The sequence below is a fragment of the Dermacentor andersoni genome, chromosome 5 (assembly GCF_023375885.2).
Source record: "Dermacentor andersoni chromosome 5, qqDerAnde1_hic_scaffold, whole genome shotgun sequence".
Classification (NCBI taxonomy): domain Eukaryota; kingdom Metazoa; phylum Arthropoda; class Arachnida; order Ixodida; family Ixodidae; genus Dermacentor; species Dermacentor andersoni.
Window position 1 is genome coordinate 88,214,853 of NC_092818.1, and position 27,383 is coordinate 88,242,235.

Here is a 27,383-nt window from a genome sequence, read left to right on the forward strand (position 1 = left end):
ACACCCAGGCGTGTGACGCGCTTGTTGTTTTTGCATTTGCGCGCCGCAATCGCGTTCACCTGCTTTTCTTGTCAGGCTCGTTAAGCGGAATGTCGACTAATGGACCGGCACCGACGTCACTGCTTAATTGGCTCGCGCTCGGCCGGACGCTGTACGGAGTAATATTGGCGATTATGTTTTGACTAAGCCTGTGGTACTCACGTTCGTTGCAACACAGGTTGTCATCGAGCGAGAGAGGAACTCTTGTTGGGACTTCTGGTTGACATACGATAAACGCACCCCCGCAAAGTGAAGCCATGCTCCGTCGTGGCAGCTGCCTCTACGTCAAGTCGGTCGTGTGCACGACACTACATGGACGTTCTTCGGCATGCCACTGCGTGATCGTCTTACAGCGTGGACACGGCTCCTAATGCGGCCGCTCGGCGCCGACAGGCGGCAAGGCGGCGCTCCTGATAGTAATTGCCCTCGCCGGTCTCGCACCAAGTGCCAGCTCCTCGCAAGCGCGAAAAGCGCCGTACAAGCAGCCAGTCGCGGATTTTTTTTTTCTTTGCTTGTGGCAAAAGGATCTTCTAAGGATCGCAGAAGCGCGCTTTAGGCTGGGGCAGAGAAGCACGAATGAAAAGAATGTGAGGTAGTTGGCAGCAGACGCGCTCTTAGTGTAGCATACGGTATACTTTATTTTTCCTACAAATTTGTTTGACCACGCGTTGAGGTCACTTGCCGTACCTTCGCATTGTCTTTCGTTGATATTTGTACGTAATTTGGATAATGTGACAGTGTGGAACAGCGAATCTCGCATATGGAGGGGGAAAGAAAGGGAGAAGGCAGGGATGTTAACCAGAAGTGTGCCTGGTTGGGCTACTCTACACTGGCAGATGCGGAATGGGGAATATAAAGATGAGATAGAGAAAGGAGTGAGGGGAGAAGGAGAAACGCATTGAGTTTGCGCATGCCAACGCAGGACGTCCCTCTCCCCTCATCTCCCAAGTATACCGTGTGTCCAAGCTAACTTAAGACAAGGTATTCAAGCAAAAAGAAGATTACAAAATCATGGTGCAAGATGCGTTATTACACCTACAGTACTTCGTCGTGAGATGACTGCGGCCGAACAACGTCGGTCCAGTGATTGCATCTTTCAACGTCTCTTTTTATTTGTCTTTCTTTCTTTCAGCACCTTGGCTAACGTTATCTGGGACCACCTATACAATAGCCGACAGCACTTATTAGGCTCATAGTTATACTTTCTTGCATCCAGTTTTGGTGGGATTGAAATTACATAAAATGATAAATATAGATATAAAGTACAAGGTAGCTTTTTGTGAAAGATGGTCATGCGTTCAGCTTGGAAGCGATCACGTCAATTATTTATCCCCGGGCACAAGTCAGACGCATGCCAAACTCTATGAATCCTTTTAATCATATCTCTTCCGTTAGCTTTCGTAAAAACTTAGAGGAATTTAATCTGGATCCGTGTGTTACCATGGACGCAAAAAGTTGACTTGAAGTGTATATTTTGAATACTGCGAAATGACAGCTTGCATCATCGACATGCCGAAATAAAACCCGTTTTTACAGCTTCGCCGTGCTGTTTGAACAAAGAAATACTGTGTTTAGCATGAGAAACACAAGGATATTGTTAAATTTTCCGTTTGTACGGAGATGGTGGTTTTGACGTATATTTTTGGTTGTATTAAAATTTAGTTTTTCCCATTCCTAACATACCGGTCGGTGAGAGAAGCCGACTTGAGGAATGAGTACGTCAAGGAGCTGTCTTCACGTTCCAGGTAATTGCAAGCACAGAGTCGAACAGAAAGGTTTCTAGCTTCAGTTTGGGTTCAGGTTCACACTTCCTCATATTTTTCATTTGAGTGCAGGTTAAAATTCACAGTAAAAACGTAATGCTTCGAACCAGTTTTAACCTGTTCATAAGGTTCTACACCAGTTAGGAATTGAGGAGAAAGAAAAGTTTGGGCCTTACAAGCAAATTTCTTTGAGCGAAATATAGAGTTTACTGCAAACTCTCTTTACCGCGGCTTTAATTTACGTTATTTTGATATTTAAAAAAAATGTCACTTAGGTAAGGATTGGCGAAAATTTCAGGGAAGAAATAGGCGCTGAATGCCAGAAATCAACATTTTATTTTATGGGTACTTGTGCTGCCTGCTGGCTCCCAAAACGTGGCGCATTCAATTTACTCGACTACGGGAGCGAGTACTATGCCATTCCTTTCTAATGACATACGCGGAACCTTCAAGCTAGCAGGGAGGGCGTGCCATTCTTCTATGAGCCAGTCAGGCCATTAAAGACCGTTTGTCATCTTTGGTGGCCAAGGATCCATCATCTCCCTTGCTTAGCAGTGGAGAGACCTCGGGGTACATTTTCGAGAACTATATGACTTACCAGCCTTCTCACTGAAACAGCTTCGCGCCTGCTGCGACATCACCGTCTGACTTGTGGCATATGCCTCAGCCTCACGTTCCTCTCCAAATACTAGTGATTGCAAAAAAGGCCGGGATGTCGTCAACAGTTTTAAAGTATCTTACTTCATCACTTTTACTCGAAACGTATGCGCACGGCGTTCACATTTACACGGATGGTTCGGCCACGTATGCCAGCGCAACGACCACTGCTGTTGTTCGGACACGTCAGGTCCCAACTAAAATTCCGAATGTTGCATATGACTACGGCTACGGAGTCAGAACTTGCTGCCCTACGTGCTGGTGTTCAATATATTCAATCGGAATCATCATATAGGTGGGCAGTATACTGCCATTCTAAAGCAGCTCTTCATAGCCTGCAGGCGACACTCTGCCGTGAGAGTTATGCGCAGCAGATTTCAGACATGACACATCAGCACGGCACAAGCCTGCAACGTAGAGGAAGTTTCGTGAAAGAAAAAAATGTCGTCCACCGGTCTGTAGCAGGAAGCTATAAAAGCAACCCAGACGGGTTTCTCAGAAAGAAGGCTTCCCAGTTGAAGAAAAATTCATCCTGGTCCAGGGATCGAATCCTATATGAATGAAGATGTTCCCTTTCATGAACGTTTATCCACCTTGTGGGCTTCAGCAGAAATGATTTGCATATTCAGTGTCTCTGTGCTTTGATTTGTCCTTTATTATTCACAGTGGCGCCGTGATATGCTAGCCTCCTGATTATCTCACATGGTAGAGCGCCCATTCAAGAAAGACGTCGAGTTGGGGTTCGATCCCCGAAAGATGGTGACTTTTCTGCAACTGGAAAGCTTCACTTCTGAGACACCCACATGGGTTTCCTTCGTAGCTTCGTGCTGCAGTCAGGTGGGTGAATTTCAATGCGAAATCATTGTATGCCCCATTACGTGGAAATCCGGCGTTGTAGTCGGCGGTGTGACCAGAATGATAGTACCAATAATGGCCGACGGCAAAAAAGGGCAACCACAAAAAAATACTCGCACTGAGGTCAAATTTCTCCGGGCGATTTCTGTAAACAATTAAATTAATGCAATTGAAAACGATATTAGGTAAATCTCGGCCTAGTGAGAATGGAGCCCAGGCTTACGGGGTGCGAGAAGAGCACGCTTCCCCGTCGCCACGGCGGCTCCATGGTTGTGGTCGAACAAATATGTGCCTAATGCGTGCGTCATTGCGCACGTCACGTCTCAGCCACTTGGCTCACTAAACGTGTGGCCTAGAGCACGCGTCTTTGGGCACGTGACGGCGCAGTCAATGGGCCCACGTAATGAGTGTAAAAAACAAGAATCATTAGTGTCCACTTGAATGGCACTGACCTGTCCTTCAAGTTATGAGCTCCTCGCGTGCAAGTGAGCCCGCTGAGACGCTTGGCGCGTTTTCATTTGGCCTTATCCAGGCACAGTTAAAACGCAGGAGAGAGCTTGCGCTGACGAGGAAAGTGGAGAAAATAAACGATTTCACCAAAGAGACTATAATGCTTGCGCATTCTTTTGCGACGCCTGGTTCTTCAACCTCGACCGGCGTTACTATTGGGCAGTGTCGCGTTGTCGCCAGGCCGTAGGCGTCCAGGCAGGAGCGAGATGGCACCAGACCATGGCGACCAGGCACGAACGAGACCATTTCTAGTGCGAAACTACCACTGTTTATTCACTGGTTGGTGAAGGATATAGAAGAGAAAGAATGAATTGAAAAAGTACATTGCGGGGCCCCTTAAGTAGGCCCCCAAAAATCGTAGGTAGGGATCTTGCTCACGTCAACGTCACGTGACATGAACTGAGTCTGGTTGGCAGCTGATCCCTTCTCCCAGGTGATGTTGCGCGTGCTTGCCTCCTCTGGCGGCAACCCACGCAGTCTGGTCGGGGATGGGTGGCTGATCCTTTCTTCCAGGTGACGTTTGCGCGTGCTTGCCTCCTCTGGCGGCAACCGGCGGATTTTGTTTGGTTCGCAGAAAGCGTTCTCCCCTAGAATTGGACAGTTCCCGGAAAGGGTTCTCCCCTTGGTCGCACACACACAAAAGGGGCCCGAAATCACTGCGGGGCGACCGCCAGGCCGGCAACCACTCGAGACAACCGTAGCAAATTAGGAATCCATCCTCCGTTTTTATTAGATATGCTCTTTGAGCGTCCTTTTTGCCCGGAGTGTTACACGCCACCCGTAACAATTCCCGCACGTAAGCAGCCTTAAGTGTCTCTACCGAGCGTTTTGTTCTTTGGGATTTCAAACAGAATTGTAATTTGCCATGGCGGTGTCGGAGAAAGGACATAATCGTATTTTATAGGGGTTCCTCGGTCATAGCGAATTTTTCGCCGATCATCTTGCGGACGAAGCTGCCCGATTAGTCCATTGTAACGCACAGACCATGCTCATACCACTATGCAGGCATAGCATAATAAATCGCTTCGCTACGCCAAGCTGGTTCTTTGGGAAACTTTGGAGTATTACAATCGTCGTTTGTCCATGTGTGATCTATCACTGCAGCTTCACCGTTACTAACAACCTTCTCATGGCGTGATACTACACTGCTGTGTCACCGGTGAACAAGTGTAGCCATTTGAAAAATTCATACTCTTTCCTTATTGTAAGGAATGATTCCCCTGTATTCGGCTACTGTAACTGTGAGAAGAGCATGGAGCACTTTCTCTGCTACTACTCCCGCTTGACTGCCATCCTGTTCGGAGCACGCCTTGCCAACTGGACGGGCGGCAATATACAAAAGCAAATATTACGGGAACTTGGCCTCATACAACATGTAACTAGAAAGCCGCTCTACGTGTGCTCTACTAATTGTTCTAAAATAAATGGACCTAACTAGACGCTTCTATAGACGCCTTGCGTCTACTACTGTGCAAGGTGACTATCTTCTTTTACCTTACCTTTTTTTGAGTACCTCATTCCTTTTTTACCGCGCAGTAGAACCAACCGGACGTCCGTCAAGTTAAGCTCCTTGCATTTCTTTGTTTCTCCATCTCTTGTCATGTTTGATTTACTTCAGCTACGTCGAAATTGTGCTAGCGTGCCAATGTATGAATATGGCGAGCACATCATGACAGAACAGCGCGGCGCTTGTATCCGGTTGCCTCACAAAAAATTATCCGTGCTCACAGCACTGTAGCTTAGTGAATTACGAAGCAAATATAATTCACTCCTTCATCTTTTCTCGTCTCACCCTGTAAAAAGAGTGTAGCAACAAAGAGGTCGCCAGATCTTCATTTTCAAGGGAATTCGTTTTTGAAGCTACACTAAAGAGAAAAACTAATAATTTTGATTGATAATGCATTGTTGCAAACTTTCTTTTCCCAAATGTTATAATAAAAAAAAGTTATTTATTAGACGAGAAAATTCAAACCAAAGATCCCTTTGTAGAATTTTATGAGTGAAACCCAGCGCCTGTACGTCAGGGGGGCGTCATGGATATCAACATATTTTCGGCCCTTGTGGCTGCGAAAAAGTTCTGAATACTTTTGAAATTATTCTTTGGCTCCGTTAGAAAGGAATATGACCCGTCTTTACCTATGAAAATGAAGTGCGCCCAACAAGACACCGCCAAAATTACCGATATCATGGCTAGGTAGTGGGAATTCAAGACTCAGTCGCCACCTGTCTTCAGCTTTCTGCATTTTTTCGCTATCATCAACTTTTTTTTCACTGCAATTTCTTGGTAACATACAACTTAGTATTATCTTTAGTTTTCTTTTAAGCATAGGCGGCAGCACGGAACCGGCGTTTTACCGTATTGTCTTTAGCCATATTTATTGTCATATTGCCATATGCCATAATATCCCATATTGCTAACTCATTGGCCATATTTAGTATCAATGTGCTTCAAGTTGTCGAATAATTCCACCTTGCTGTGCAACCTTTTATTCTTCTGATTAGCTCACCTGGCAGAGCGACCACCCAAAAAGGGAGCAATTTGTCGAGGTCCATGGTTCAATCCCCAGGACAAGTTTTTTTCTTCGATTAAGATGCTTTCTTTCTGAGAAAATGGTATGAGAACTCCTCAGTAGCTTTATGATTCAGTCGAGTGGAGGACAATTTTCTCTTTCACGAAGCTCCTCCTACCTTGCAGACGTTCGCACAGTTGATTTTCCAAGGGCTGGTCAAGCTCTGCTTTTCCTTAGGCTGTCATCGAAGATCACTTACTGCGTCTGGGCCAGGAAACCGCTCCCATTTATTCTTTTTGGCTAACAAACACACTCACTTTTTCTTTGAATCATTTGAAATGAAAGAGTATTTAGGTTTGGTAACAACTTTATTCATAGTCCTGCAGAGTTTTCGCCGACGGAGCCTTAGGTCTCCCACGTGGGGACGTCGAGATGTTACCTCGCCGCCGCCTCGCGGGCCTGCTGGACTACCCAGAGCTGATCGCCGAGGGTGGGGCTGCGCAAGGCGGCCGCCCACCACGAGGGAAGGGTTCCGGAGTTAGCACCGTGCGGTTTTATTTTACAGTCCCAGAGCATGTGAGTTCAAGAGGCTATATCAGTGTGGCAGACCTTGCATATATTTGCCGGGTATGTGCCGGGGTAGAGCCTGTGGTATTGTGCCTGGTTAGGGTACGTGAGCGTCTGCAGTTGTCTGAGGGCCACCGCCGGCGCCCTGTCCAGCTTGTCGCTGGGCGGAGGGAACGTTCGGCGGGCCAGGCAGAGGGCCTTGGTAATTTCGTTGTAGCTCGTCAAGCAGTCTTTGGTGCTATCCCGTGGACGACGGTCACCGGCGCGGTTCATCGTCTAAATTTATTTCACTTACCATGAATAGTCTCCAGTGCACTATGGCAAAAATCTGAATAGAGTAGATGATGGATTAGCAGAGACAACGAGCAATGGCAAGATAAAATTACATTTCACGGCACCTAGTCTTTTCAAGCTTCCTAGTTGCCTTATCTTTTCTGTTTTCATTTTTATTCTGTATTCTGTTTCATTCTTTTGTATTTCGCTCACGGTTATTTTATACTATTATGGATTCGCGTTATTTGATCTTCGAAATAGAATGTCGTTCTCTTCACTTTTTCTTACCTGTGATTGTGGCAAGGGGATCCTTACATAGAGCGATATCACTATCATTTCAGAAAAAAAGAAACACGTTTCGCACTGTGTCTGCAGTGGGAGAGATCAGGGCTCATGAAGATGTCATATCAGCAAAAGACAGAAAAGGATATGTAGCTAACTTGCTCCGAATATTGTGGAATTGACAGTGTGATCGCGGAGTCATTATGAGTGTAAATAAGCGATTAATATTTACGATGGTCTGCGTGCTTGAATGTAACGTAGTGCGCCTCACTGGATTAAGCACTGCAACGTTTAGAACTTGAAGAGGTACAGTTGTGGAACTGGGGCCGAACTCACAAAGCTTTTCTTTCGTAAGTACTGTTTTTCATTGGCTAATCGCCTTCGCTAATGATATGTCCTACATCACTATTGGCTGGCACGAACGTTTCTAGCGTAAGAACGCTTTATGAATACGCGACTGATTTCTAGTTTCTGTATTGTGAATTCCAAAGAGCGCATGTAGACAAGCATCTCCCTTCCGCCCTCCGCCCCGAAAAAACAACAGCAAAGAAACGCACATGTATCTGGAGCGCGAAAGACTATAGTTGTTAGAATAAAAAAAAGTACCGCTACAACATTTCCGACGAAACAGTGCGGTACAACACGCAGAATCGAACACTGGAAGCAAAACCATTCGCTCAGAACAGACATCTTTATGCTATACGCGGAAGCATGACTCCTGCATTAGCTTTGCATGGAGTGTGAGATACACATTTAATGAAATAGTATCTGGCTCCACGTAATGGGCCAAGCTGAAATGGATTTTAACAATCAGGTGCCAGATCTAACTATTGTGGCGTTTTCATCCACGCACATTTACGCCGCAGCTCTGTGATTCTGGCTATAGGATGTGGCTGCAGGGAAGTAGGTTGCTAAGCGAAGCGAATGCTATCCGAAGCGATGCCAGAGTCGCTTCTGGCAGTGGTGTTTTGATTCGATCACTCTCAGGAATATCAAATTTTATTGGACGCCAATTGCATGCCAGCGCGCAGAAAGATGTGTTGTGTTTAAAGCCGCGTCATGCATGCTAGTGAACGTATGCCCGGAAGTATTCGAACTGACCATGAGTAAAAAAAGGGTTGCGAGGCAACAGCCGCTGTCTCTAGAGATAAGGAACCACGCCGTGCTCGTCGCAACGCCATGCCTTTCAAAAGCAGCCGTTGGCGCCCCGTCGAAAAATGCGCAACCTACGTCGCGGGACACACGGCAGAACGGGGGTGGTCTCGGAGGTCGAAGTCACGCAAGCGCGCGGCGTTTAGCAGTCACAGAGACTACGCCTTGCCCCACCGAATTATTCGTGACCCTGCCACTGCCTGCTGCTGTGACCCACGTCGGTGCTTGGATTTCAGCGAAACGTAAACCTGCGCAACATGGCCGTCACATACAGCACCTTTAGTCGCCTGTGAAAGACGAGCCTCTGTGAGCCAGCCCCGAGAACGCAACGCAAAAGAGGTAATGTGAGTTCATGGTCTCCGTCATTACGTGTAACTGCAGCAGACGGCTGACGGGTATTCCCATCGCGTGTACGCTTCAGCGAGAGCGGTTCTTTCTTGAGCTGCCGCGGTGACTCAGTGCCGATGGTGGCGTCCTGCTGAGCACGTGGTTGTGGATTTGTTTGCCGGCAACGGTAACTGGATTGCGATAGTGTGCAATCCATAAACGCTCTTACATTGAGCCCTGGATGCGCGCAGGGAACCATATGTGGTATAAATTATTCTGTGGCGCGCCGCCACAACATCCCCGATATCCCGTAATGGGTCAGCAAACCTTGCAATTTTCTTTCGCAATTACTGTGTATTCGATCGCGTGTTTGGTTGTGTAACTGGTTTTTCTCTTGAGGCCCACTGAGCCTTACATCGTGTTGTGCGTATTGCATGGTGCCAAGACAATATTTGCTTATCTTACTGCACCGTCGCCATGCCCGGATGGACGCCATAGCTTGAATTTTATTTCAGAATTACTGGGGAGTTTGGGCGCTTCCCATGCATGTAGGTCCTCCGACTGCAGCCCGCTGCTCGTCGATTTTATCGTATTGACGATTTTACGTTGGCCCAAAATCTGCAAAAACAAAAAAGAAACTTCTTTCTTTGTTACACAAGACTTCCGTCGTTCTATATTTGTGTCCTCCTTTCTGAAGAATAGGCAGGTGTTTTGGCCCTTCCAGCGGCAGTTCCCAGTCTGCTCCACACTCCTTTTCCTCTAGGGCTTATAAAACGTTCTGAAGGCAAATAATAATAGTAATAATACTTTTAATAATAATTCCACCATTTGGCTCTGCATCGTTATCTGCAGGTCATCTTGACCGCTTCTGCATAAGTTGCGTTCTGCCACGTTTCGCAATAGCTGCAACTCCTGTTGTGGCCGTAGTGCTGTGCGGGTCAAGCTGGTGGCGCTATGTGATCTGTGTGATAATCATTAATGCGATATCTGAACAATGTGGGACGCGCTCAAGATTGGAAACCATCTTGTCTTTCCACCACCGCACTTGATCTGTTTTCCGCCATTCGCTTTCGTCGGATGCGCAGCGAAGTGCCTATATGAGACCTTATCGATCGCCAAGCGATAAGTACCCAGTCAAGGAGCAGCGGCGCACCGTGACGAAGTAGCCGCGCTAACCTCAGGAAGTCATGTTAGTGGGCAAGCCAGCGTCCACGCGTTGATATGCGTTGCTGGAACGGCAAAAACGTTCACTTGTTTCTCGAGCTCGTCGCGTGTTGGCGTGTGCAGTATGACCCGGATAAGGCCCTTATGCACGGACGTACTGCCTTTCAGCGTTTGAATATATACGCGTGCTAGGCACAAACTTCGGCCACAGATTGTGCTTTACTAAACGCGATGTTGCGATAAATTCACAGTAATACTGGAAAGTCTGAAACACGCTAGAGTCCTTCTGCTTCCCATATTACCTCCGAAATTCAAGGGCTTGCTACTCTTCGAATGCGCATGAAGTATCACTAACAATAAACTTTTAACGGTGTCTAACTTCTATGTAATATGTGGCTGAAGGTGAAATCACACGGGAGCAAGCACAATATCGTAGCACTCACCGCGGTGGCTTACCTGCTAAGCGCGAGGTCGCAGGTTCGTTTCGCGGCCGCGCAGGCTGCATTTCGTGGGTGGTGAAACGTAAGAGTACTCGTGAACCATGCATTGGGCGCACGGTACCAAACCACAAGAGGTGAAAATTAACCAAGAGTGTCCCGCTATGGCAGGCCTCATAATCGTAATTTCGTTATGGCACGGAAAACTCCAGAATTTATTTACAAAAGTGCAGCGCCACTCATTGCCACTTTAGCAGGAGATGTTCAAACAAAACACACCCTCTTGGTTGAGATTTGTGGAAATGTATCGCGACGTTTCTTGTTCGTTCAGACAGGTCGTGAATGCAAGACTCGTATGTCACGTAGTGTTATAAAGCAAATGAGATTGTTGCGTTTTGCAATGCAGGCCGATAGGTATTCGCTACGAGGCTACGCAAGCCTGCGACTTGCGCCGTTGTTTTTTTTTTTTTTTTTTTGGGGGGGGGGGGAGAGGGGAGGTGTAAGGCAGTTGTACTGTGCTGCCTGCCAGGAACTAAAGTAACTATCGTGTGCCGCAATATTCGTGCGCCAGAATCGCGTCACTGGTACTACTGCAGAACAGCCAGCTGTCGTTGAGAAGAGCCTACATATGGCGGCGCCCGATGCTCGAATCGCAGTATTGAAATGAATCACGACTAAACGCGGAAAGCTCGATATTTTGGAAGTAAGTATCATTCAGTTGATTAGTTCACGGGAGATGAAGCTGCTGGAACGGATGAATATGTATCTGCACTCCCTTGCGCAAAACAGCACTTTTGGGAAAGCACTCTCCCATCCGTGCTTGCTAATTACACTAAAAAGTTCTGGTGTGTCATAAACCCAAGAGACAATAACGCTACAGGCCTTGTCGATAACCCGGGAAACCGTACACCTTCTGAACAGTGCGCATCTATTCTTAATGATGTTTTTGTCAGTGACAAGTGTTTCGCCACCGCTTTTACACTGCAAATATTCCACTTCAATGTGTCCGATTGCAGTAGACCCGTGTGGCGTAGAGCATCTAATTATTAAATTGAAACTTTCTTCTTCCCCTGATTGCGACGCCATCAGCCCGAAGTTTTGGAAAAGCACGAGCGAGTATAGTTTCATTATACTAACCAAAATTTTTCAACATTCACTAGACACGTGTTCTGTCCATGCGGAATGGAAGATAGGAGGGGTGATTCCACTTCATAAAATAGGTAGTAGGCACTCTCCACTTAACTATCATCCCATTTCGCCCACTGGTTTCCCATGCAGATTTCTTGATCATATCTTATCTTTTAATCTTGCTAACTTTCTCGTATCTAATTCCTTCTTCACGCACTCGTAACATGGCTTTCGAAAAAGTTATTCATGCGAAACGCAGCTACTATCGTTTACACATAAGCTGCATGCCATTCTTAATCGTTCTTTTCTTGCGCATTGTATATTTCTAGATTTCTCGACAGCGTTTGATGAAGTATGTCATAATCTACTAATGTATTAATTGCATACGTCTAACCTTGATCCACAATTATTTATTTGGCTTGAGTGTTTCTTGTCGAGCCGCTCTCAATTCGTTGCTTCTAAAAGCGTTGGCTCTTCCTCTAATCTGGTTTCCTCGGGCGTGCCGCAATGCACTGTACTTGGACCGCTGCTATTTCTAATTTGTGTTAATGACTTACCTTCTTTTATAACATCTCATATTCATCTCTTTTCTAACGACTGCATAATATTTTGAGAAGTAACCACTAACCGTGATACAGCCACTTTTCAATGTGATCTTGATGCTCTCAGTGCATGGTGCAAAACATGGCGCATGGAAAAAAAACCATAAGCAAGTGTAAGTCAATAGGAGTATCCAGATGTAGTAATACTCCAACAGCCTGTTAGATCGAGAACATCCCACTCGATTGCGTTTCATCCTATAAATACCTCGGTGTTCACGTTTCATCTGACCTTACCTGGAAGACACACATTGCACACGTAATAACCAACGCTAATAGATGATTAGGTTACCTCCGACGCAATTTGTCACGTGCGTCACCGTCTTTCAAACTGGTGCTTTATGAAACACTTATCGGGCCCAAACTCGAATACGCCCCCTCAGGTTCGGATCCTAGACAAAATAATTTAATTTATTCAGTTGAAATGGTGAAGAACAATTCCACACTATACATATCCTCCAACTATAACAGGACAGCCAACATCACCGCAATGAAGTCTAACCTACAGACACAACCCTTAACATTGCGGCGTAAACACTTGTGGCTCGCTCTCTTTCATAAGATGTTTCATCATCCCGTACTACGAAACGAGCTTCTTTCGGCACCACATTACATATCACCTCGGCTTGATCCCCAACACAAAGTTTTTATGCCATCTTGTAGATCCTCCTCATTATTATACTCATTTCTCCCGCAGACAGCTGACGAGTGCCACCGCTTTCCTGTAACTGTTGCCTACATAAGTGATACTAACCGTTTTAAAGAAACCTTACGCGACATTTCATTTTGAGTATTCTTGTTTTCCCTGTGTTTATAACTATGGTATGAATGCTCTTCTCACTTTGAATTGTATACTCTGCTTGTTAACTCCTCTTATGCACTTTGGTTTATGTAATCTAGGTACTTTAAGATATGTAGTTTGGATAAATAGAAATAATACTTATTTACTTTGGTTTGTTATCCGCTAATATTGTATAATTATACTAGTATATTTTGGTTGTTTTGCTGATGCTCTTCATAATTTAGGTTGAACTTATTCTCCACTCCCTCCTGTAATGCTATTGGCCCTGGGGGTATATTAAATATTTCATGCCTCACCTTATTGCGAGTAGTTTTTGTCCTTAGGTTTTTGTCCTTAGGTAATCAGCTCGAGCTTAAAATAGCAATGCACTGCCCTTTATGTTATTGTGCAAACTTTCTCTTTTAATTTCTTTGGTCCCATTCTTTTAAATATCCATGGACTTTGTTGTTTCCATTCTTTGCGTCCAATTCATACAGGTATCCTGCATTTGCTTTTAACTCTAGCATTTTTGCATGCATCCGATTAATGTTTTTTTTTCTCTCTTCCTCCCACCTGTAGCTGCCTTGTACCGCTATGTATGCCTGTGATCGATCCGAGCGTATCAATTTCTTCACTGCATTTTTCCCACCATTTTTATTGCATTTTGACAGCTAACGCCGTGGGGCCCTATAGTGGCGCAAAACAGAACAATCTTTTGCAGATTGGGCAGCTCGACGGTCTGATTTGGGAGGCTGGTATTATACTAAATCTGAGCGAAACGATGGGCAGAGAAACGGGGACATTGCTATTCGCTCACCCTTCAGCAGAGCACTAAAACTGCGGAAAGAGAGCCCAAGACCGCCACGGCGTACCACTGGAGCGTCATTGTTTGGAAAATGGTGATGTTTGAAATATTTTCATAGTCTAGTCACGTCCGTGAATAATTAATTCCTTTCACGTGTTTCCCGGATACTGTAGACTCGTTTAAGGACACTATTCTTACCTCAACGCGAACGTGGAGGTCTCAACGCGGTTTGATTTCTGTGGAGCCCGTGAGATATTCTCTTGTATTGAGCGCATTATTAGCATGGGCCACAAACAGCGCCATACAGCGGGTATAGTTGGGGAATTCTACAGAGTTGGCGAAGGCTCTCTCGCGCAGGAGCAGGGAAACGAGTCGTCACCCGTCAAGCGTACTCGCCAGCGGGAGCCGAGGTAGGCGAAACATCGGCGTATCGATCTCTCGGGAAAGCCGCTTCTCCCATCGCAAGTCGCTGCCCCTCGGCCACAAGACTACCGGGGCCCGACGTCGATAAGCTGAACGGCGAGTGCGTCGTGTCTCTCGCGATCACCCCTTTCTCGAGTGAACTGCTTCGTCTGTTACTTAGTGGTGTACGACATCATCTGTCCAACGCTGTCTGTACCGTCCCTCGCACAAGTTCCCTTTCAGTGCGCATATGGCTCCTCTTGACTCCTTGTCGTCACCGCAAGACGTAAATCAACACATTTCGTTTTCTTTTCTGTGAATGCTTTTCTGCCCGCTCTTTTGTCCAATTTCTAGATAGGTGAAGACAGCGTTTGGGCCCAGAACGTGCAACGTTCTGTGCCTATTTTGTGTAAATAAAAGCTTTATTAAGGTGCGTAGGCTAACTATGGGGTTTCTCATTCTATCTAGTTTCTCTGGTCATTAATCGTCTTTCACTGTGAGGACACTCCAGAGGTCTCTCCTGTCGTGTCTAAAGGCAATCTTGTCTATTTTTCTTCTTGCACATTTTTTTCCTGATGCAATAATCCTGGCATCATCAGTAACGAGAATCTTGCAGTTCCAGACTTTCGGCACTGCTGTTGTTTTGAAATGAAAGTGCTATTTAAATATTACCTACCCGGTAGTGTCTTATTCCTAAAATTGCAGCAACAAAGAGAACGAAACGATTGCGTAAACTACATTATCTTAATTGGAAAAGCAAGAAAAAGCAAAATATTTATTTCACTGATTTCAGCGAATAACAAATCGCGCATGGATTCGCAAAAGACATTTATTATGTTTGAAATTTGTATGCACTTTCGTCCCCACTGTAAAAGGTAAGTTTGTTATTACTGCAGTCAGAAACTTGTAGCTGCACACGCTACACGTGAGCTTTGGTAATGAGGTGGCACTAGAGTGCCTTATCTTTTCATAATTGTTCATTAATATTCCACATTACCTTCCTCCATTACGCATGGTCATCTGTGAAAGCTTTTGACCTTAAACTATACTGATGCTATACCTAAGAATATATTATGACTTTGACTGTACTCACATTCTCTGCCTACTTAGCACGTCATTATAGCGTCTGTATATTTGTCGGCTTGCTACCACAGCGATTATCATCCACGCCGTCAGTTCTCCAACAGTGACTACAGCACGATGCACCAGCTGTGGCTGCATAATGGCTTTGTCGTCGCGTTGCAATGCACGAAGTCACGGGATCGAATCCCGGCCGCGGCAGCCGCATATAGATGGAGGCGAAATGGAAAACCTTCCGTGTACCATGCATTCGGTGCACGTTAAAGAAGCCCAGGTCGTCAACATTAATCCTGAGTCCCCGGATACGGCACGCTTCGTATCAGATCGTGGTTTTGGACACGTAAAACCACAGAAATTATTGTTAGCGAAAGCTCCAATCCCACGAGAAGTACGCGCGAATACACAGCACTCGTATACAAGGTGTCCCAGCTATTCAGCACCAAGATTTAAAAATATGTAAATTCCGCACAGCTGGATAGAACCACGGTGATGTTGGTTGCCGGGGCGCGGAGACACTCAGATTATTTGTTTCATTTCACCTAATTACACAGTTAGTATTAATTACCTTCTAAAATATTGCAATTACATGCAAAGTGTCAATGAGAAAATTGTAGAGCAATATGAAAAACTGCCGAGACATCTTTGTACTACTCAATACGCGCTAGATAAATGTTTCTTTTTTCGAACGTGCAAGTCGCCCACGAATACATGATGAATTGCCGCGCTACCGGTCGTTTAGTGAACAATGCAATGTAATACACGCAAAAACTTATCTTTGACGATGATAGGTTCTCTTATCGAAATGTTGGCTAGCCTTTATAGGCACCTTATCCTTGTATATAACCTTTACACCGCGTGTGCTACTTCATCTTATAGCCCCCTCTTTTTGATTTTGTGTATTTTTCGCGTTTCTGCTAATGCAGTGGTATGTAAATATATTTAAGTCACTGCAGTCAAGTTTCCTCCCGCATGGATTTCTAGGGTACTGCTTTAAGACGCAGAGAAGGCTTGTGCGTCCCGCGTTTTCATTGTCGCCAAACTGTTCGTAAACAAACGAACAAACAAACAGACAAAAAGCCGTATTCAAATGTTGTCGCCATTCAGCACATAGGTGTTCTTTCGCCTGGTAGTGTGCGCCAGCTGCAGAATAAAGGTAACTTTTCCAGAACCGAAAGTACGGGCCTCCGCCAGGAAACCAACAGATGCGGAAAGTATCGGCCGGCTTTTGGAGCGCAGAAAAGTAGCAGACTCCTGCCGGAATCCCGGCTCCACTGGCGCGTGCCCAGGGCTGAGTGTAATGCGATTATTCAATATCACGCTGAGCCGGGCTTTTGTCCCTCATCGGCTATTCAAAACAGGCTGCACTTCTAATCTAATTTCGGCAGCAACACCGTTCCCAGGGGCCTCACAATGGCGCTCGAGGAAGAGAAGAAAGGCTTAAACATATAGAAGCAAGAATAAAAAAAAAAAAGAAATAGCGAGGCACTGGACGTTCCATGCAGCTATAGTCATTGTAGCGTGCTCCGAGGAATTTCCCAGAAGTCTTATTTGGCGGTTTTACGTTTACTTTTATTCTCCGGTGTAACTGCTTTCTCGCAGTAACAGAAGTGCGAGAGTGAGTGAGAAAAGACGCAGTAAGGTTTCGATCGGATTGATATTGTTTAGTGCAATGTTCTTGCGCGCGATTCGTGTTTCCTAGCATAATGCTTCAGAAGAACTTATTCACGTTCTTCACCATACACTCGACCAGTTGTTGTTTTTGGTAGGACCCTCGACGAACACCTGCCGCGGAAGTTCTTCCCTGGTCTGGAACAGTTTTTAAGGAAGTAATTGAATTTGGCTTACTCCATTCAGTGATGCCTCCAGGCTTCCATTCGTAAAGGAAAAGTAAAAAAAAAATGTTATACAAAATAACGTATTACGCACAACCACTGCATATCTGAGGATGCAGTGACTATGGAAATCGCGCGGCAACTCTTCGCCCTAGATTGTTCTCGATGTGTGTCTTCTTTCGCCAGCCACAGTGAAACTATCAGGTCAGCTTCCGGCGACACGAGGTCGACCGGAAAGTCGTAGTTTGCGGAGGAGACTCATTTCCGTTTGATTGTGACTCAGTAAATCTGACCGCGTGTCGTGCAAGGATTTAATTATCGGAAACAAACGGCGGCCAGACATGGAGGTTCGGCAAATTTCTGGCTGTCTTCCGGACCACAGTGGGCCGAACAATGAATCGTATTCGCAACAGAGTAGTGGGAACAATCGCGTGCTCTCCGAGACAGCTTGGTCTCCAGGATCGCGCAGTAATGAATCAACTGGGCATCCGTTTCATTTTTTTTTTCATTGGTGCCACTTCCTTATATTTCTAACACAATCAGTGAAGTTCGGCATACCACAGCGGCTTCTTTAACAATTATCGCCAAGTTTCACTGGCATACTCAACTAGTTAACCATGCTCCAAGGGGCAGGCCACTCCAGCTGTATCATCTGCCGCAATCTACAGTCATGTGGCGGCGCTGAGCGAGAGTCGAGCGAGCCTACGTCAGCCCCAGCCGTCGAGGCATTGCATAAAATGAGGAGGCCAACCACCTCACGGCTTTCTCCCACGTGGTCCTGTCACAGCCCTGCACTGTGCCGGCAGACAATGTGCGTGAGGAGATTGAACTGCACTCATCCCACAGCTACGTCAAGACCGCGTCGCCACTGAGGACTGAACCAAGACTCAGCGGGTGCCACGAGCTGAAGCGGACATATCGCTTTGTGCTGCTGCTGTGACTTCTGCGTTGGCTGTGTGCTGACCTCTTCAGTCGCCAGTGCCTACCACGAATGCGCCAAACGCGAGGATCTCGAACATTTGCTGCATTGATGCACAGAGCACTTTGATGCCCTCTGCCTCATTTACTCCTTTAGGAATATACGAGCCGCCGAGATATGTGCCCGCTTTCTCTAAAGTAGACTGGTGAAACATTACTGCAGAGTTTGGAGAGCCTACTTCATGGTCCTTATCAACATTTGGTATCTGGGATTAGAGAATCTCATCACCGCGCTTTAGAAAATGAATATATCATAAAATTTCAGTCGCTGCAGAGTCATTGTGAAATCATCGGCCACGAGAAAGCCCCATCCATCACTCCAGCGACGTTCCACAGAGACGCCGGGAAGTGATTAGTACTATATATATAAAAGGTGGATGAGCCGAGGAAAAATGTGCTCTGTCATTAACTGCAAGAACTGCGACAGAAACTTCAATACATGCGATGAGGCTGTGCGAGCTTTATCCGCTTCACCTGCTTAAGTACTGCAAGTAATTCCAATCGTTCGTCGTGCACTCCTCCCCCCCCCCCCCCCCCCTGCAAGGGGAACGCATCAATCCCTAGCAATTAATCTCGTGCTTAACACACACATTCCAAAACATGGTATGGACGGAATTAGTACAGAGTTTTTAAAAGACTGCTATTTATTTCTGAGTTATAGTTTCGCACCTTTTCTAACCCGTCATTACAATGTGCTACGATTCCCAGCGATTGGAAGGCGGGGAAGCTGATAACTTTTCCTAAACTAGGTGATGCAATGGGGACATCGAACTGCAGGCCGATCACTTAGACTAGTATCCCGTGTAAGCTTCTTAACATTATCTAGACCAACCTAATCACTTTTCTCAAGCTGAACAACTTTTTTTTTCTCAACAATGAGTAATGTACTAGAAAACGTTACTCGTGCCAAGCCCGACTACTACCTTTGACTAAAGACTTGCTTTCTGCAGCTGAACGGGCTAATATTATATAGATTGCATTTTTTATGCTTCCAGAAAACTTTTATGCTGTTTGTCATCGGCTGCTTCTAAATTTAGGCATCTTAACAGTGACGCAAATTTTTAGCATTGGATGAAATGTTTATTTCACAGAGCATGGCCTCTAATTACCAACAGACATAACTCGCACATATGTTCTGTCACTTCCGGCGTAGGAAAATACTTTTTCTTCAGACCCATATGATTTGTTACGTACAATTATGACCTCCACACCTGCGTTTTTTTCAACAATCGGAATATTCGCCGATGATTGTGTTCTTTAGCGCTGAATAATTAACTTGCATGATCGTACTCAACTTCAGTGTGGCCATGACGTCATTGCTTTATGATGTCGTCTCTGGCCCATGAAATGAAATGTTTACAAATGCAAAATAATGGGTGCTTCCCCGAATACAACTCACGCTACAGCCCCAGTTTATTCAATTACAAATTTTCAGTTCTCCTAATTCTTATGAGTACATTGGTGTCCCTGTCGACAGTGAGTGGTTTCATGTATTACGCATTTTCCCTACGTGAACAACTATGCTATCCACGTTGTTGGCTATTCTGTCGAAATGTTTCTTTAGCTCTCGTTTGTTTCAAACTACTTGATTACAAAACGTTACTTAGTTCAGCACTCGAGCACGCTTCAACAAAAATTGAGGAGTCATTCCATCCTGTGAAGGCGATTGACCCGCGAAGCTGCTACGTTGGTATAATGTTGCTATAGAATATTGTTGGTATGGTAATTATATATATATATATATATATATATATATATATATATATATATATATATATATATATACAAAGAAATAACAGCCGCGCACTACGACAAAGACTGCGTAATACATACAAAGAGCTACCGCCGAAGGGCTTTTACTACGCCGCTCTAAACGCACAGCTAGGAAGGAGCGCCGTTTAGACGCAGGTGGCCGTTAAACTGAGCCTCGACGCGAGCTACGATATGCGTTGACCGGAGCGCAGTAGAAAGAAGTGCATGAAACAAAACACGTTTGTGTGTTACTTGCGATTGAACATACTTAACTAGTTAATTAGCTGAATGAAACTTGGAAGGTCTAGAGTTTATTTCTAGCGGACAAACACGGGGCTGTCCGTTTCCCTCATGCAGAAGCTCATGTATTGACGGCAGAGGGAAATTCCACAATATTTACGCAACTTAAATGTGAACTACGTAATCAGGAAAAGTAAATGAAACTCGGCGTAATGTTGGAATTGTCTTAGGCCCTAATTGTCATATAATTTCTTTCGGGATAGTTCCGATAAAACAAGAGGTACGGCCATTTCCTGTATACATGCTCCCTCCGTACATGCCTATGTATTGATAGCAGACGGGAATTCTCTAACGTTTACAACTTCCCTGTGAACTAACAAATTATGACTCAGCCTAATGATAGCGTCGTCTTAGCAGGTAATTTGAGTATGACATTTTCGAAGATACCTGCATTAGATTGAGACCTACAGAGCATTAGCGAGAAAATTGGCTTTGCCGCAAGGCGCTTTCTGTTCACCGCCACGATTTTGCCGGATGGTAGCCATGGAGAGCTGCGCTGTAATATGGCACCCTCGCACTTCTGCACCTTTATTCGCGCTTGAAATCATCCAAAACCGTACAGCACGGTACACTCTTGACAACTATCCTGGGACTGCCAGTATTTCTGGAGTATTTCCCAGCCCAGCATGTACTTCCATTCGTTCCGACCGACGACGTCACCCGAATTGAATTATCTCCCCGCCTCGATCCCCAGTTACTCTGACCATACTTTATTGAACATTGCTATTTTTCACACGCTTTGAACTCTCGCTGCTTTTGACGCTCGTACTTACAGCTTCTGCCTACATTCTACCTTATATGAGAAGAGTGGCAAATTATTAGATCAGGATTTTCTTCGTTTAAGGCAGTAAGTTTTAAGCAACTTTCCAGGGTTTGTGTCAATTGCAACACTTAGCAAGGGACAAAAGTTTACCTTTTCGTAGAGCTAGGTTAAGCAACTGTCCAGAGAAAAGCCAATAATTGGCTAGGTTGCTTGAAGCTACGTGTACGTCTGCGACATCACTCAAAGAACAAAAATCGAAAGAGAATGATGCTACAGAAAGCAGTTGCCTAGCACGTTTATAGCTTGCCGCGGCGACTAGCGTATACATTGTCCGGGTCAACAGTGGCCTCTCAGCGCCGGCGGTCCTTTCTTTTGATGGAAGCGTCCTTACCGAGCTGAATCTCAGATCGGGAATCACTTCCGGAACAGCCGCGGTGAGCAGATTAGCGCGCTTGGAACAACAAACGAGGGACCTCTGCCAGCGTCGCGTGTACAGCCTACCAGATAACGATGCGCTACTCTGGTTCTTCCCTCACGTTTCCTCTATTTCCTCGCATCGGTGTAGCACGTTCATCTCTGCCTCCGTAGCTCTGAGCCGTACAAGGCTCGTGTTGTCTGCCACGAAGCTTTCACCGCCGTCCCAGGGGCGAGCTGCTAAGGAAATGATTAATGGAGGCAACGTCAGTTTCTGAGCACTGTCTGGGGGCGCTGTTTTTTGCCCTGCGTCCGCGCCTTCTTTTCATCGTTCCTGCCTCTCGTGTGTACACGTGCGGGTTCATACCGATATTGGGCTGGGCCATAGTGCAGCTTCGGAGACCACGTGAAAGACTTGGCTGAATGCACAGACAGCGACACATGGCGCCATCTTCACTTCCCGCTATATACTAATGACATCTCGTTTTCCAGCTCTTTGCTACATCACACTCTTTCACAGGGTGCATTTCATGGCAGCCGTCAAATATTACTCGAAAATGGAATGCCTGTCACCTTCTCTTTTAGTGCGGCTTCTACGTGCAAAGTAAGCGCTAGGTGGCAAATAGGCGGAAATTGTTGTAAGCAAATGCGGCTCTACCGTCTGCCCATTGTCTGTACGCTTTTCGTAGTATACTTTAGCATATTGTGATTCTGTACGTTTTGCCATACGAGGTTGCTGTTATGTCTATCCACACAACTTGTTAACACTTCTAATTCCTTGAGATACATTAGTCGATAGCTTTATCTTGTTTGTAGAAAATCTGTAGATATTAGTTTTTTTAGCTGGTGTATATTGGAAGTTCATAAGTCCCCAGGGCATCTACGAAAAATATAGATTTCACATTTAAAAAAACTCAATTCTCTTCCACTCCTTGAAGAAGGATGACCAGCGAAACTGTGTTTGTGGGCCCCTCAATGGCGAACTGCACCTCCGCCGCGGGTCGGCTCGGCATTGTACTATCTACGGGATCCACCCACGTATGAAAAATTGTTGGTCTATGCGCAGACGCGATCCGCCAGATCCTAGCCATAGACAGCTTCGCTGTAAAATATCGATGCAGATGATAGGCAGCGTAATTAAATTTACGTTAACGTAAAGTTTCTCCTTTTAGCAAAGTTGCATGCTTTGACTACGTTTCATGTTATCTGCAGAGTTTTTCTCCCTTGGTTAGAAATCAATTGCTCCTTCTCTAACGCAAACAGCTACGGCAGTTACTCTGGCAAAACCAGAATGTCAGGACTAATAACATGCTCCTACATCACTGTTGCAAAGTGAAGCTTTCTTGCCCTACTTTCCGGGCTTTCCCGTGGCTGCCTGGCTGCTAGCTGTTGCGTTGGTAGCTGTGTTGGCGGCTGTATTCTGTTAGGTCCAAGTACAAAAGATTCAAGAAAGTGCCCGCAAAGTGTATTTATATTATATAAGCCTAGTATGCTGACAGAATATCAGCACCTCTTTTCCGTGCGTATCAGAAAAAGGAATACCTTTCTAAATAAAGCCTGGAATGATATGTCGTCTCACAACCGTATCTTAAACGTAAATACCTGTTAATAAAATGGTGAATGATATTTAAAAGACTCTTTCATATACTTTCCCTGATCAACCACTCGGTATGTGTGACTGGGGGTGTGCCCGTGGTTGCCCAGTATGTAGCACTGCGACAGGAGAGGTACAGAGACCCAAAAATGCTGCCTCCTGCGCCCACACTGGTCATCACAATTCTTCCCTCAAGAACCGTCGTACATTGCCATCGTCCTTGTGACATCCCTGCTTTTACGTCTACCCTGCTTGTGTTTTGTGTCTGCTGTGTTCGGAGACGTGGAAGTACACTCTAGCTGTAGAGAATAGCAATACTCCTGCTACTACGAAGTAGTAGCAGGAGTACTACTAGTTTCGCTTACTACTAGTGTAGCAGGAGTGCTATTAACGCAGAAGTATTAAAACGCTTGAAAATTCGTAGTAGCAGTGGTAAAGATCTGAAGTAGTACCTGTAGGAGAAGTCATTTTCACGTAATCACCAATTGAAAGAAGTCGTCCTGTGCCGGATAAGTGTCGGAGACGCTTCCTTAGAACAAAAGCGATCGCGGCGCATGCCGGTATGTGACAGCTTAGAAGGACAAATGAACAGACGAAGGAATCCTCGTACGATCCGTGTTTAGACAACGCTACACATAATTACGGTGCAAGTTGACGCCATTTGTGCTTGGTCGTTGCCCCTCTGAGGTGTCTTAGTTGGCGGATGCATAGGGTACTTCACGCTTTCGTCCACAGAAAGTTACCAAGATCCAAGCTTTCTCATAATAATAAAAAGAAGCTTTCAAGGCAATGCACTTTCAGAGACCTGAATGTCAGCGTGCCTACACTATAGTCACTCATGAGCGACTATCCATGTACTCATAAGGTAAGTGCATAAAATGAAAATTCGGCACAGGATCTTACGATTTCCTACGTGTGGAAATGCGAAAGCATTATGCCGTTTTCAGACGTCAAAACGTCATGAACGGGCAGATTTTATATACTTATGAAGTGACGTCACCACCTCCACATTGACTGCGCCGTCACGTGCCCACTAATGCATGCACTGGGCCTCACCATTAGTCAGCCTTATGGCTACGACGTGCCGTGTGCAGGCATGTAGGTACTAGGCACACCTTAAGTCAGCCAGAACCATGGAGCCACCGTGGCGTCGGGGTAGCGTGCTCGTCTCGCCCCCCAGATACTTGGGTTGTATTCACACCCAGACCGAAACGTATCAGATTTTCTTTTCAAAGTCCCTAATTTGCATTTTACAGGAACCTAACCAGCCCTTATATATCGCTTTCATTGATTACGAGAAAGCGTTTGATTCAGTCGAAACCACAGCGGTCATGGAGGCATTACGGAATCAGGGTGTAGACGAGCCGTATGTAAAAATACTGAAAGATATCTATAGCGGCTCCACAGCCACGTAGTCCTCCATAAAGAAAGCAACAAAATGCTAATAAAGAAAGGCCTTAGGCAGGAAGATACGAGCTCTCCAATGCTATTCAAAGCGTGTTTACAGGTGGTATTCAGAGACCTGGATTGGAGAGAATCGGGGATAAGAGTTAATGGAGAATACCTTAGTAACTTGCGATTCGCTGATGATGTTGCCTTGCTTAGTAACTCAGGGGACCAGCTGCAATGCATGCTCACGGACCTGGAGAGGCAAAGCAGAAGGGTGGGTCTAAAAATTAATCTGCAGAAACCTAGAGTAATGCTTAGCAGTCTCGGAAGGGAACAGCAGTTTACGATACGTAGCGAGGCACTGGAAGTGGTAAGGGAATACATATACTTAGGACAGGTAGTGACTGCGGATCCGGATCATGAGACTGAAATAATCAAAAGACTAAGCATGGGCTGGGGTGCGTTTGGCAGGCATTCTCAGATCATGAACAGCAGGTTCCCATTATCCCTCAACAGAAAAGTGTATAACAGCTGTGTATTACCAGTGCTCAGGTACGGGGCAGAAAGCTGGAGGCTAACGAAAAGGGTTCTACTTGAATTGGGGACGACGCAACGAGCTATGGAAAGAAGGATGATAGGTGTAACGTGTTAAGGGATAAGAAAAGAGCAGATTGGGTGAGGGAACAAACGCGAGTTAATGACATCTTAGTTGAAATCAAGAAAAAGAAATGGGCATGGGCAGGACATGTAATGAGGAGGGAAGATAACCGATGGTCATTAAGGGTTACGGACTGGATTCCAAGGGAAGGGAAGCGTAGCAGGGGGTGGCAGAAAGTTAGGTGGGTGGATGAGATTAAAAAGTTTGCAGGGACAATATGGTCACAATTAGCACGTTACCGGAGTAGTTGGAGAAGTATGGGAGAGGCCTTTGTCCTGCAGTGGGCATAACCAGTGTGATGATGATGATGATGCGGATTACAGGAACCTCTCTTAGACATCTGAAGTTAATCCGAGTCATTTTGCACCAAAGCTGCATACGCCTACTCCCCAATACGTTTATCGAGCCCGTGGTTAAAAATAAGAACTGATCACCGAGGTAGTGCAATAGCGGACCGACCCACGGCGGAGGTGAAGCAGGCTTCGCATACTTTACCCCTAATCATGATAATAATGATAAATGAAAAATTTGGAGGACGCTTAAGCTTCACCTTTAAGAGTGTAACGCGCTAGCATTGACAGATCCTTACTGCTTCTCGCACATCCCTGCAACTGCAGCTTGTGTAACCGTAATGTTCACCGAGAAACGCTGGCGGCGAACGCTATGGGCAAAGACGAGTTCTCTAGTAGAAAAGCGGGCTCTTGCGTGAGTCGACCTTCTGTTTTCGCTTCGCTCTTTGAGTATTTCAGCCTAAGATTTAACATAAAAGGCATCCTCTGTCGGTTTTTGTTTCATGACATTCGCTTGTGGACTGTCATTCTCAAAATTATGCGGAATAACTTTGTAAGGCATGTAAGACAAGACATGAGCAACTGTAGCGATAGAGAAACAACTTTAGTGGTGTATATATATATATATATATATATATATATATATATATATATATATATATATATATATATATATGTGTGTGTGTGTGTGTTGAAAACCAGGAAGCGGAGCCGAAGTAGAGAACGTCTTCTTTATTCGACGCTTGCAAAAACAACTAAAGAAATGCAGGCGCGCTCGGCTCCACGCTCGTTTCTCACTTCGTCTTCTTCTCTTCTTTTTTGGAGCATAATATTCAACAGCTCCCGGCCGAACAATTTGCGTGTGCTTGTTTCTTTTCAAGACGGAGCTTGTCCAGAAGATTCTAGGTGGTACCGCATCTGTGCCGGTCTCCGCAACGTGTTGCCACTAGAAGTGCACACTTTGCACTTTGAGCACTCCCACCATGAGCACTTTTCTGTGCTCGTGGTGGAACCATTGCTGGCAGGTGTCTTCCTGATGGGCGTAGGTGCCGCAGAGGAAGCCATCGCAGCCACCATTGCTGACGTGCTGCTGGTGCATGCGTCGGGTGTTATGTGATTGGCCTGCCCTGGCCCCGGCCCAGACAGCAGTCCTAGCCCTCCAGGAGTTAAAGTTGGTGGCTGCTGGGCTGAAGGTAATTCCTTTTGATGGCCTGGCGAGCTGTTGCGGGCGGCCATGGCTTCAGGCTGTCGTGGAAGTGGCCTTTTCACCGTACTGCTGTGCCTCCCTGACAGTGAGGACCCAGATGGAGCCTTTTCTGTTGACGACGGGCGCCCGGCAGGCCCGCTCGAGTGTCGCGGAGCGGAAGACGATGACGTTGAAGACGACGATGATGACGACAATGACAAGGAGCTGTGCCCCGACGACTTCCCTCCACCCGCCGGGTGGAGCACGGACGTGTCAGCAGTGTGGTAACCCCAACCAAAGGTGTCATTGCTCCCATGCCGCTGCTCCAAGTGATTTCGCAGAGCCCGTGGTTTTGTGACTTGGTTACATGTTTCACACACTACTAAATAGAAATCATACCACGCTAGACAAAATCCGAAAAGTTCCATATCCTCTTTTCTTAATTTTATGGAATCGCTTTCTCTTTTCGCTGTCTCTGCCTCTGTATCGGCTTGTTCATTTCCTGGACTCCTGAAGCAGATAGTTTCGGCCCAAGAATTCCATGACTGTCCTTCATCAGCCGACACACTATTAGTGGCCGCCATTCTGTGAAGATCCTTCAATAGTTTGGCAGTAGGAGGGTATTTGTCTTCTACCAGTTGGAAGTGGTGTCTCAGAGTTGCAGCAAGGAGAAAGGGACTGCTGCAGGCACCAAAAGGAACCCTTGTCATGAGCAGTTCTTCAATATTGGAAGACCCTTCTTCAAACCAGAAGTAACAAAACGCGTCTCGGTCGTGTTCAGGCAGGGACACTTGAAGAAACGCTTTTTTGATATAGGCCGAAATTATAATCTTGAAGCTGCGAAACTTCAGCAGTAAGTCGGTGATTTTGGGGTTCAAATTCGGCCCTGTCCACAA